Consider the following 13,016-nt stretch of genomic DNA (forward strand, 5'->3'; position numbering starts at 1 on the left):
TACTTTTAGAAGGGTTGTTTACTTTTCCCTTCAGGACGTTGAGAGCCTGCGGGTCTATTTTAGTCTAAAGTCACACTAAAGCACTTTACTAAGGATTCAGTATTGTCAGGGCTCTGTGTGCGGGCAGGCAGAGATGAGGATCCAAATGCAGGACTCGAACACAGAATTGAAACTCAAAAAAACCTCAGCTTTATTGCTGGCAGAAAAACAAACATGGAGTGAGGATGGAACACTGAGACCAAGGACACACAGGCATAATTCTGAGGGTACGACGCGACACTGAGCATGGGAAAACACAGGGCTTATATACACAGGGTAGTAACGGGGGAATCGGCAACAGGAGGGAGACACAGCTGGGAGAGATCAGGGCTAACAAGACGGGGGAGCTAAGCTGCACACACTAACATAAGACAGACTTTCACAATAAAACAGGAAACATGAATTACTAAACAAGCATGCAGACTTTACACTGAGAGACAGACAGAATGACACATGGAATCTGAACTAAACTAAACGTGAGATATAACTGAGAACAAATCCTTAAGCACGGATAAACAGAAACAAGAAATAATCATCATCATCATCACTACGAGAAGAAAACAATCCATGAAGCAGAAATAAACCAAAACATAATAAACTCAAAATACTGGGTCCAACGGACCCAGAACCGTGACAGTACCCCCCCTCTAAGGGCTGGCTCCCGACAGCCCCAAACAACAAAAGCACAACAAAGCACCAGGCCAGGGCGGGCGGAGGGGGTCCAGGATGGAGGGACAGGCCCAAGCAAAAAAAAAAAAAACAAGGAGCACCAGAGTCCAAAAAACGCAGGAAAGCATATCAAAAACAAAACGAAACCAGAGCTCACCAAGAGTCTACAAAAAGTCCAGGGGGCCGACCGTGCACACGGCAACGGTGGCGACGTGCGAACAGTTCTGGAGGCCGACCGTGCGGACGGCAACGGCGGCGAGGAAGCAGTTCTGGGGGCCGACCGTGCGGACGGCAACGGCGGCGAGGAAGCAGTTCTGGGGGCCGACCGTGCGGACGGCAACGGCGGCGAGGAAGCAGTTCTGGGGGCCGACCGTGCGGACGGCAACGGCGGCGAGGAAGCAGTTCTGGGGGCCGACCGTGCGGACGGCAACGGCGGCGAGGAAGCAGTTCTGGGGGCCGACCGTGCGGATGGCAACGGCGGCGAGGAAGCAGTTCTGGGGGCCGACCGTGCGGATGGCAACGGCGGCGGGAATGCAAGCCTGGAGGCCGGCCACGCGGAAGGCAGTGGCGGCAACAGAAGTCCGGAGGGCGGCCACGGTGGTGATGATGCCCAACAAGCGGCCTGGCAGATGACCGACAATGTGGAGGTGGTAGGAGGGGACCCGAAGGCTGCGTGGCCCCTGCAGCCCCAGGCGAAGCGGAGGTTGGATCAGATGAGGCAGAGGCTGAAGCCGAAGCTGGGCCAGGCGACGCTGAAGCGAATGCGGAGGCTGAACCAGGTGAGGCTGATGCAGAGGCGGGGCCAAACGAAGCTGGTGATGCGGGAGCTGGACCAGACGAGGATGAGGACGCGGAGGCTGGACCAGACGAGGATGAGGACGCGGAGGCTGGACCAGACGACGCTGAAGGTGAAGCTGAAGGCGAAGCCGGACCAGGCGAAGCTGAAGGCGAAGCCGGACCAGGCGAAGCTGAAGCCGGAGCCGGACCAGGCGAAGCTGAAGCCGGAGCCGGACCAGGCGTGGGTGATGCTGAAGCCGGAGCCGGACCAGGCGACGGCATGGGTGGAGACACGGAGGCTGTGGGTGATGCTGAAGCCGGAGCCGGACCAGGCGACGGCATGGGTGGAGACACGGAGGCTGCAGCTGGCGTGGATGAAGACGCGGAGGCTGGACCAGACGAGGATGAAGACGCGGAGGCTGGACCAGACGAGGATGAAGACGCGGAGGCTGGACCAGACGAGGATGATGATGCTGATGATGATGCTGATGATGAGACCGCAGCGGGCGAGGATGATGAGACCGCAGCTGAAGGCTGGACGGGCTCCTCGGGCCCCCCAGCTGACGAGGCAGGCGGCTGGACGGGCTCCTCGGGCCCCCCAGCTGACGAGGGAGGAGGCTGGACGGGCTCCTCGGGCCCCCCAGCTGACGAGGGAGGAGGCTGGACGGGCTCCTCGGGCCCTCCAGCGAGAACAGTCTCAGGACCAGTGGGAACAGGGGCCCCTGGAACACACAGGACAAAACCAGCAGGCGCACGGGCCTCTGGCAGGGACAGAACAGGACCAGCAGGCGCACGGGCCTCTGGCAGGGACAGAACAGGACCAGCAGGCGCACGGGCCTCTGGCAGGGACATAGCAGACTTCAGCCGCCCAGAGCATTGACTCTGCTCAGGCAGTGACAGCCGGGTGCAGTCCTCAGCTGGGTTCCTAGCCTCCAGGGGTCCAGAGTAGGCTGAGGGCTGAAACTCAGCCTCTGGGGAGGCCCTGGAGCGCGTCACAGTCTCTGAACTGGCCAGCTTTTTAGGAATGATTACATTATCATGAGGTTTGTTGCTCTGCTTAGAACAAACTGATGAAACACAGTTCCTTTTAGATTGATTTGACTGAGCTTGAGGCCGGGCGGCTGACTGAGCTTGAGGCCGGGCGGCTGACTGAGCTTGAGGCCGGGCGGCTAACTGAGCTTGAGGCCGGGCGGCTAACTGAGCTTGAGGCCGGGCGGCTAACTGAGCTTGAGGCCAAAGTGGTGGTGGTGGAGTTGGTGTCTGGGCTACAGGCGGCTTCTGAGCAGGTGACACAGGACACTGAGCTACAGGTGGCTGCCGAGCAGGGGACTGAGCTGAAAGCGGACGGGCAGCTGACTGAATAAACATAGCTCCAGAATAAACAGATCCAGACGGAACAGTCTTAACTCCTGGATCTGAAAAAACATCAGGCGCACAGTCTTCTGAACCAATGGGAAAATAGTCATTCTTAAAACGAAAACTCTTATTTTCCCGAACCGGAGAAACACGAGCTGTAGTGTTCATGTAGCTGGCGTTCGCAGCTTTGGGGGAAACAGTCTGTCTATCCCTTGACAAAAAAGGCGAATGAAGGGAGACTCTGTCACTCACCCTAGGCGGTTGTTTAAGCTGAATCCCAGGCTCCTGCTGGAGCTGTGAGTGCTGGCTGCGTGTTCGCTGCCTCCCTGTTGAAGAGGGAGCGGCGCTGGCGGAATGTGACGAGGGAGGACTCTGCTGTGGCTGCTCCTGCTGTGATGTGGAAATGCTGGGTGAGTCAGGTGGCACGATAATAATCCCTAACATCTTGTAAAAGGCTTGTGCAGGCGTGAGCTGATTGCTTGCAGGCTCGTAGTAATCCTCCCGGGACCGGCTGGAGCGTTTTCTGCGAGACCTGGGCGTCCGCGGGGAGGAAGCAGACGAGTGGGCCGAAGGGTAGGCTGCCAGCGAGGAACGGCAGCACGGAGGCCCTCCAGGCGCTAGCCGAGTCCCGTCAAAACGGGAGCTGCGCTTCCACGGTGAGTCCGCTGGATCCATTACTGGTCGCGTCGTTCTGTCAGGGCTCTGTGTGCGGGCAGGCAGAGATGAGGATCCAAATGCAGGACTCGAACACAGAATTGAAACTCAAAAAAACCTCAGCTTTATTGCTGGCAGAAAAACAAACATGGAGTGAGGATGGAACACTGAGACCAAGGAGACACAGGCATAATTCTGAGGGTACGACGCGACACTGAGCATGGGAAAACATAGGGCTTATATACACAGGGTAGTAACGGGGGAATCGGCAACAGGAGGGAGACACAGCTGGGAGAGATCAGGGCTAACAAGACGGGGGAGCTAAGCTGCACACACTAACATAAGACAAAGACTTTCACAATAAAACAGGAAACATGAATTACTAAACAAGCATGCAGACTTTACACTGAGAGACAGACAGAATGACACATGGAATCTGAACTAAACTAAACGTGAGATATAACTGAGAACAAATCCTTAAGCACGGATAAACAGAAACAAGAAATAATAATCATCATCATCACTACGAGAAGAAAACAATCCATGAAGCAGAAATAAACCAAAACATAATAAACTCAAAATACTGGGTCCAACGGACCCAGAACCGTGACAAGTATAGTGTTTCAATCAGGAGCACAGGCAATGTCTGAACTAACAAATAACAGAACCTCAGTTTTGCTGTTAAGGTTTATGGACATCCAGATGTTTAGGGCCCCTAAACAATGTAAAACCAATTGCTAGGTCTTCAACTTTACTAGTAAACGTAATAGAGTATCGTCTGCATAGAATGACATCCGTTTTTAAAGTAGAGCCTAAAGGAAGCAGGTATAGTTCAGAAAAGAATAAGACCATGAATGAAGCCTCGAGGGACACCACAGGTTGGGGAAAACTCAACATGGCTCCAACCTTGCACACTGTGTCAAGCGAGAAAGCGTGATACTGTTGAAAGAAGCAGTGTAGCTTGACAATGAAGATTTCTTAGATTCCATGCTGGAATAAGGGGCCAGCTTATTTAACTGCCACTTACAAAAATAGTTCAATGAAATGTGTTTTTGAGAACACTTCATTATTCTGTCGGATGGTATAATCACTTTTTGGGAGTTTCCAAAAGGGAACCGTTCCCCACCTCACATCTGCCTCAACTTCAGACAAATGAAGAGGCAGCAAACGTGACTTCTAGAAAAGCAGTGGATGGGATGCATAAAAAGGATTAATCCTGGGGACACGTAGCATTTAGAAACTCCTGTGTAATCAAGCTTTTCATCAACAGTGCACGTCGCAAATTTATATTTGAACAGCTGTCACATTGTTGGCTCGCCTTTTGTCTTTGCCTTCATTTTGAAGGTTAATCCGTCAAAGCAACAGTGAAAAGCTCTAATTTATTGAGCTTTTATTTCAGGCACTGAGGCATGAAAATGCAGTTTGGCTTTTTCTGTGCGTTCTTTTGTTACGACCGATGAGAGTGTCTCAGTTCAAAACCCTCAGAACAGGTGGAGATAAAAAGAAAAATGCACACAGGAGTGAAAACCTCAACAGCTGCAGGGCTATTCAGAAATGCTTCGTCGGTGAGTTTGGCTTCAGAAGTGTTTGTTGCCTTTTTAAACAGACAGAGAGGGGGATTTCTCGGGTCTCACCATGCTAATCACAAGCAGAGAAAACATAATCTTCAGTCAGTTTAGTGTTTCTTGACTCCAGTCAACCACCTTCTCTCTCTATGAAAGGTTATTTGAATGACAGGAAAGTGATTCAGCGTCTCTGATTGGTAGAGCTGAAGTGGAAGCTGAAGTGGAGGCTGAAAATCAAACCCTGCAACTTAAAGCTGATTGCAGTGGGAACTGTCAAGGCAGCAAGTGGACAGAGCTGGACATTAATACAAGCTCTGTGTTTGAGAGTGCACCAGGTTATTTCAATAAGCACAGATGCAGTACACTGATATTATATGACCTCCTCTTTTGGTGTTAGGAGCCATTATTTACTGGGAAAACAGGGAGCACAGAAACACTCAGTGAGCTGATGACAAATTGATAATAACACAATTTTCCGCTCATTTTGTACAACAGAAATTCAGCGGCAGAAGACAAAAGAGCTGAGCTGAAAAAACTAGGTTACAGTAAGTGTGTCTCCTGGGATTTCACTCACTTTTTGTCCACACTAGTATTCCACTGCTATTAGATGGATTATGGATCAGCCACAACATTAAAAAATCCACTTTTCCATCCATTGTCTTCCTCTTATCTGAAGTTGGGTCATGTGGGCAGCAGACTAAGCAGCATTTTCCTGGGGGGATCCCAAGTTGCTCACAGACGAGATGACTTATATAACATCTTTCAGTAATCTGTCTAAGGTTAGGGTTAGCGTCAGAGTTTATTTCACAATCACCTTTTATATACTTTTATAGTTATATATAGTTTTTCCTAATTACGGATTTAAAGGGGGAAAAAATCTGTTAAAAAAAACACTGCAAGACCAAACTGAATGTGTTGCACTTTATTTGCCTAATTGTTGTGTGGCTAACACAAACTATACTAGTGGATGTTAAGAGGTTAAAACCATTCATCCAGTTTGTTTTGCTCATGTAAAGTCAGGTTACAGTTGTAGTGGCTGAGCATTGTCCTCTGGATGTCATTTCCTCTAGCATTGTTTTCTAGTTCCTCTTAGAAGATCACGAGGCACTCCCATGTCAGATCTGCAGGAAGTTCTGGGTTTACCCCAATGTCTCCTCCCAGCTGGATATTCTCAGAAAAACACCAAGGAGAGACACGCAGGAGGATTGTCTGACTCTAAAACCAGAGGCAAAATGACTTGATCATCGTGTATCACAAGCATCGCATTAATGGTTGGTTCCTAGTGGGCATATAAAACTATGTTTGCAGAGGTAACCCTTTAAAGCAGCGGTCCCCAACCTTTTTTGCACTACGGACCAGTTTATGTCCGACAATATTTTCACGGACTGGCCTTTAAGTTGTCGCGGATAAATACAACAAAATAAAACCAGTACTGGTACCAAAAAAGAAGATTTATTCATAACACACGGGATAATGATAAAAATGATAAATGATAAAGAAAAAAAAATAATGCTAAAAACCACTAAAAACCCTGAAAACCATCAATTTCACACCTGAGCCTCAACTCTCACGGTACTGGTCTCATGATCTCATTCTTTTGGTTAATACCCAGGCTTAGATTGACTGGTAAACCTTTGTCTTCCAGCATTTGAAACCAGTTGCCTTTTTGTTTAGATCCTCTGTGTGCCAACCAAGCTCCTCTTGTCCGTTAGGAAATGGATATATTCCTTAGGGTTGTGGGGTGAAGTCTCCCTGGATCAGGCTTGTTCTGGCCCATGCCAAAGACAGAGTATCAGAATCTGGAGGCCTGTTTAACAGGCTCGGCTCTTTTGGAGCAGTATTTTGCATCGGCCATGAATAATTTCCAGGAGAGTGCTATTGTCGTAGTGTATATGGTGGTCTGCAGTGGTATTTAAAGTGGGAGGCAAATTTAAAAAAAAGCACGTTTAAGACATCCTCCATGGATCAGGGTTACTCTAACGCCTCAAGCATTCAGATGCTAATTGGGATCTTGGGAGACTGGAGGGCAGTTAAACACCTTGGGCTCTTTGTCGTGTTCCTCGAGCCATTCCTTAGCAGTTTGTATGGCAGAGGAGGGTGCAGTGTCTGCATATGGATATGATCCAGGATGTTGGACCTGTCACCCCATAGAAACATTAGAAGCGTTTTGGAGCAGAAATGATGACAAACAAAACTCTGAACATTTAACCAGAAAAACTCCCACATCAAGCAAGAACTGTAAAGGGTTCAGCTTTAACAACTACACAAATTTGTGTCCTCGGTTCCCAAAACACTTACAGAATGTTGTTAAAAGAAGATCTGATGCAACACAGTGAAAACTCTGCCTCAGCCCCAACTTTATTTGAGTTTTTTTGCAGGCATCAAACTCAAAATGAACTGCTATTCTAAATAAATAAATAAAAGTTCTCCATTTCATCATTAAATCCATTTTCCCCACCGTTTTTTAAATTAAATGTAGAGTTTAAGTTATAAAACGTCATACAGAATTCAATTTTTTTTTTAAAAACAGGGATTAGAAAAAAATGATTCAATTGTGATATTTATATTGATGATGTTTTTAATCTTGATTTTACCGAAGTTGTCAGAAGCCCAAATGATCGTTTAAAATTATCATTGCATCCCTACAGTAAAACTATCCTGAATTAACCTTTAACAGTACGAACAAGTCAACAGTAGGAAAACGTCTTAGGAACAAAGACTTTATAAACCTTGCATACGTGTTTCTATGAATGTTTTTGTTTTTAGCTTTGTGTGACCTCTGCCCAGTGCATGCTGGGAAACTCTCGAGCCTGCTCTAGCTCTGAATAGCTGTGTGTTGGTGTAAAAGGAATGAAAGAGTCTTTTTAATTTGGTCCTGTGACGTTTTACAGGCTGACATGTCATCCTGTCTGCTGAGGATTCCTCCACAGGGTGAGATGTTAGAGTGAAATATATCAGCAATTACGGGGCTTTTACTGCAGTAAATGAAAGGAAGTGATTCATTTCAGGGAGCCGCTTCTCTGTGTCCTGTTGGCGCTGCCTGATTACCCTCAGTTCACTTCAGCATGCTGTCAAAATCAGCTTAAAGTGTGTTTGGGGTATTGGCTTTTATGGAAAACTGAAATTATGGTTGTGTAGTAATGCTGCTGAGAGCGGGGACCGCTTTGAAAATCCGCTGCTGGTGCATTCAAGGACACTTTCTCAGTATCTGAGATCTTTAAAGCTGGGAACTCAATGGAAAGATTTTAATGCAGCAAGCAACAAATTCAGACAGTTTTCAAAAGCTCACTTTCCGCTCAAAGCTCACTTGAAACATAGCTATTTATGGAGTGCGAGGGTACTAAAAAGGTCCAAACAGCTGCTTCATGTCCACTAAGTGTCCAGGTGTTCAGAAGTACTACTGCGCATGTGCACAAAGTTGAAGTCCACAAGCTGGAAAAGTTTGTGGAGTTGGAATGTAATGAAATTAAACTTTGCATGATTGGCCAACACAACACCAAAGGAACAGATAGCGCCTCGTATTTTGTCACTAATCCCATGAAAATTTGGCATTTCGACCATATCATTGAGGTTTGTTCAGATTTAATTTAATTAATTTAAGTGTTCATACTCTCTATTTTGCCTTCATCATATTTGTAGTCATCAAAGCAGATCTGGCAGCAGCTCACGATTAGATTCTTAATATTTTTTTAAAAATACCAGAACAATACTACACCATACTCAGCTCGCCTGGCCTCTCTTCACCTTTTTGTCTATCCAGGATGAGCCCCATTTATGTTACGAGCCGGCTCAAAAGCTGCGGCATAAATAAATATGGAGACTAATACATAACAACGTTGGCTAAAATAGCTGGTACCACTAAGAGTAGTGAGCCACCATGAAAGGCTGCCTTTATCCACACCTGACTAGGTGTGGTCAATTAGCAACAGCTGAACACTCTTGCACTGCAGCTGCAAAGAGATGAGGGGCTGCAGAGGGACGCAACAGATCCATCTTATGGTTTTATTATTTGTTTCTAGTAACACCTTTAATGGATCAGCATCACCATAGCTGCAGCGTCAAGGTTGCTGAGGTGCAAGGATCAGTGTCTGCGTATGGCCATGTTAGGACATTGGCAGGTCACCTGATCTACGACCTCATTAAACACTTTCCTTATCATTTCAATCAGTACTTTCAAGCACAGACTGGATATAAAAGATGGAGGTGGGCACTGTGACATCACCTGCGAGAAATCATATTTTTGAAGCTTTAAAATCACAGTTACCATCTGAGCTTTGAAAGCAGGTGACAGAGGAGAGACTTAGACAGAGAAACCACAGGACAGGACACTCATGAGTCATGACTTGCCAGCTGCCCTGTTTCATTGTCCTTTCTGAATCTAATGAGAGTCATAATTTACAAAATGAACATCATACTTAATTCTGTAAATCATCAGATGTTATTTAATTTCTAGTCTGGTCTGATCCTGAGATGTGCGGCTGCGATTATGAACAACCAAACCAATTATTTTGTTGCCTCCCTCCTCACAATGCTGCTCTGGTTTTGTCTTGTTGTTATGAATCCAGCCAAATCCTTGACAGCATATGAATAATAAAACCAAATCAGCTTCTTAGTCCTGTGGTGAACAGCACATATGCTTTTTTTTTTTTTTTTCAAAAGCTGGGTGTTAAATAACCATGATTGTAATTTTTGCCCTACTGAGATTGGTCTGTTTTTAAAAGTTTAATTGTTTTTATATGAAACTTTTATATTAAGCTTTTTTAACCGTGTTGTCGAAGAGCCTTTTAAGGAGTTGCCTTTTTGACCTCAGGGAAACAAGTCTGTTGTTTTTAAGAACAGGCATTAAAAAGAAAGCAGTAGTGTGGTCCTTTAAACATGAGTGGGTCCTGCTGAGTTCATAAATCCATCTTCAAATAGCTGAACTGCCTCTGAACTCCCATCTGCTTCTCCTCCCGTCAGCTTACATCGATCCTACGCTGAAAATCATTGCGTTCCCATAGCTTTTATTTCTTTAAACGCAGCTGAAGTGTCTCGGAGTGGATGGACATATAGACTTTAAGCTTAGTGCTGCGATGGCTGAGCAAGCATGACAGACAGGAGAGGAGGAGGAGAGAGAGAGTCAGCAGGTTGATGTTTTAAACGGGATCTGCGAAAATTGTTCAACTCCGTTGCCATAGCAACAGCGAGCATGTAGATCAGGAGGCTTTTTTAAAAACACGCACACACATACAGAGTGACACAGTGAGGTTAGCACAGGATTCCCTGCTATTCCAGTTTCTATGACAACTCACAACTCATCCTCGCCTCCCCGTCTTCCTCGCTTTCATCCTCAGCTGTAATGGAAGCAGCCATTAAGTTCTGACTCCGGCTCTGCCCAGCTTTATCAGCGTGAGGGGTAATCAGCTGTTAATTAGTAGCAGTGATGATTAATATGAACAATGATTAAAGGAGTACTAATGCAGTGTTAGAGCATCAGCAGCAAGAGGAGCATCGGTCAGGAGAAGCTGCTGGGAGGGACTTGTGTTAAAGCTTTTTTCTCCTCTGACCTCTTTAGCTCGGTGGAAGCGATTGGACCATTTGGCCTGTCAGTGTTGTCCATTAAGGCTAACGACAAGGTCGAGTCTCTCTCTGCTTCATGTCCAGAGTCTCTTAGACTGTTTTCAACCACAGGACTTCGCAGGTTTGGTGTGTCCTTCTTATCACAGGAACTGCTGCTTTCCCTTTTTTTTTTTTTTTTTTACTTAAATCACTCAAAATCACAACAGTCATCAAGCATGTTTCTGGTATAAGGTGAAGGCCCAATAACATTATACACTCAAGACCAAGAGATCCAACAAGCACAACAGCAGGGAGAAAAAAATCAGCTTCACTTTAAAAGGAAACAACAGTCAGTCTTCTTCATTCATGCTTCATCTCGAGGACACACGTGGTCTGATGTGGCTTTCATTTCCAATTAACCTGTTGTTGTGACTCAACACAGGAACCAAAAACAATACCTAAATACGTCGGAGAGCAACTTAGGGTTCGTTTCTTACCCAAGGATACTTTGGCATGCAGAGTGGAGCAGCAGTAGTGCTCTACCTCCTGGCCCCAGCCACCCAAGTAGTTTGTAGTACCTAAAGGTAACCAAGTTGTTTGTGATATCTTAACCAAACCAAATAATCTGTAGTAAAGGTGCTTGCAACTTAAACAAATCAGGAAGTAAATAAAAAACCAAAGCGCAAAACTCAAGCACTTCACAGGACATAAAACATGACTTCCTGGCAGAGGTGGGACCAAGTGATTGTTTTGCAAGTCTTTATCCTCAAGTCTCAAGTCAAGTCTCAAGTAATGTCAGGCAAGTCAGAGTCGAGTCTCAAGTCACTGGTGTAAAAGTCCGAGTAAAGTCACAAGTCTGAAATTTTGAATTTCAAGTCCTTTCGAGTCTTTAAAAAAAAAAAAAAAAACGAAAAAAGCATGTTGCAGTTATATGCTAAATGTAAATATTAGACCATGTAATTTTAAAATCTGTGTTTTTCTCAACACATGACAAAATAGTGAACTTAGAAAATATACACAAATTGTGAAATTGCACCTCTTTAAAATGCAGCTCAATTAAACCTAGCTCCAAGAATAATTTTCACCGACAGTTCTGAGATAAGCTGCATGTTATTCTTGGATGCGGTTGTAGGACCGGCTTTAAAATCGCATGACAAAAATATCATACATATTAAAAAAAACTGCATCACCAACGTAGCCTGGACAACATTTGCTAGTTAGATGAAGTCAGCTATCTCATCGTAGCATATTTATATGCATATTTATAATTATACGGTTCTTGGAGTGAGTGCACACACTCATGAAGTTTAGTAACTTCAGGTCACTGCAACAAGCCCAGGTACAGTTTACCGACGGATGGGTGCAGGACCTTGAAATGCACCGTGTAGAAAGAAAGACCATCATGCGTATCATAAGTTTACCAGTCTCACAAATCGTCTTCATAAATACACATTCGTTAACCGTTTATTAATAGGACCTTTGAGCTCAAGGGTAATTAATTAGTAGTGGAAATAATTTCTGGTACCCATCACAGAAATGTAGCAGTGACAATAATACTGTATGCTGTAATCGTACTGGGCAATTAGTGATACAAAACAACTGTTTTATCCTGTGAATAAAAGTATATGTTTTTGTCAATGTACCATAATAACAGAAGCGAAACACAATATTGTGTCAGGACAATTCACTATTTATGCACAATAAACAAAGGAGCATAGCGCGACAATTTCTGTTCAGTGCCAGACTTGCTTGTAACCTATATCACCAATTATGTTAAGAAAATGACATATTAACTACTAAAAAACACTGACCTTCGTGTAAATGCTTGGAGCAGACTAACCTGTGAGCTGGAGTGTTCTGGGACGTTATATTTGATCTTTGAATGGCTGCAATCCAGGCCACCCGTCGCGTCTTTGTTACTTCGGAAACATGGCTCGAACAATTTCTCTTCAACGACGTAATCCGATAACAACCGATCTCTTTACCCGTCGGCTTCCCGTGGCTGTCATGCGACCGGCTATTGCAGTTAATAATACAACAGCTTCTTGCCATTTTTGTGTTTCTTTTTATCGCTGTGTGACTGATTTCAATTGAAAGCCTGCGTGCGCTAGTACCTCTTGCCACGAGTTCCCAGAATCCTTTGCGGTTTTACCCCTGAATGACGTCACATTTTCAATCTCTATATAATATGCATGTTAAATTTTACATTTGGGGTGAAATATCAAGTCTTTTCAAGTAAACCGGTTCAAGTCCAATTCAAGTCCCAGGTCATTGGTGTAAAAGTCCAAGTCAAGTCACAAGTCTTAGAACATTTTTTCAAGTCAAGTCTAAAGTCATAAAATTAATGACTCGAGTCTGACTCGAGTCCAAGTCATGTGACTCGAGTCCACACCTCTGCTTCCTGGCAGAGCATTTCAC

General features: G+C 45.4%; 1 protein-coding gene across 1 annotated transcript in view; it reads left to right on the forward strand.

The window, feature by feature from the left end:
• Window positions 1–13,016, forward strand: part of shank3b (SH3 and multiple ankyrin repeat domains 3b) — a 58,568-nt gene that overhangs the window by 5,898 nt on the left and 39,654 nt on the right. The window lies entirely within an intron of this gene.

This window comes from Diplotaxodon limnothrissa, linkage group LG17 (genome assembly GCF_057381915.1).
Source record: "Diplotaxodon limnothrissa isolate DT_005_m linkage group LG17, D_limnothrissa_male_GT1.1, whole genome shotgun sequence".
Classification (NCBI taxonomy): domain Eukaryota; kingdom Metazoa; phylum Chordata; class Actinopteri; order Cichliformes; family Cichlidae; genus Diplotaxodon; species Diplotaxodon limnothrissa.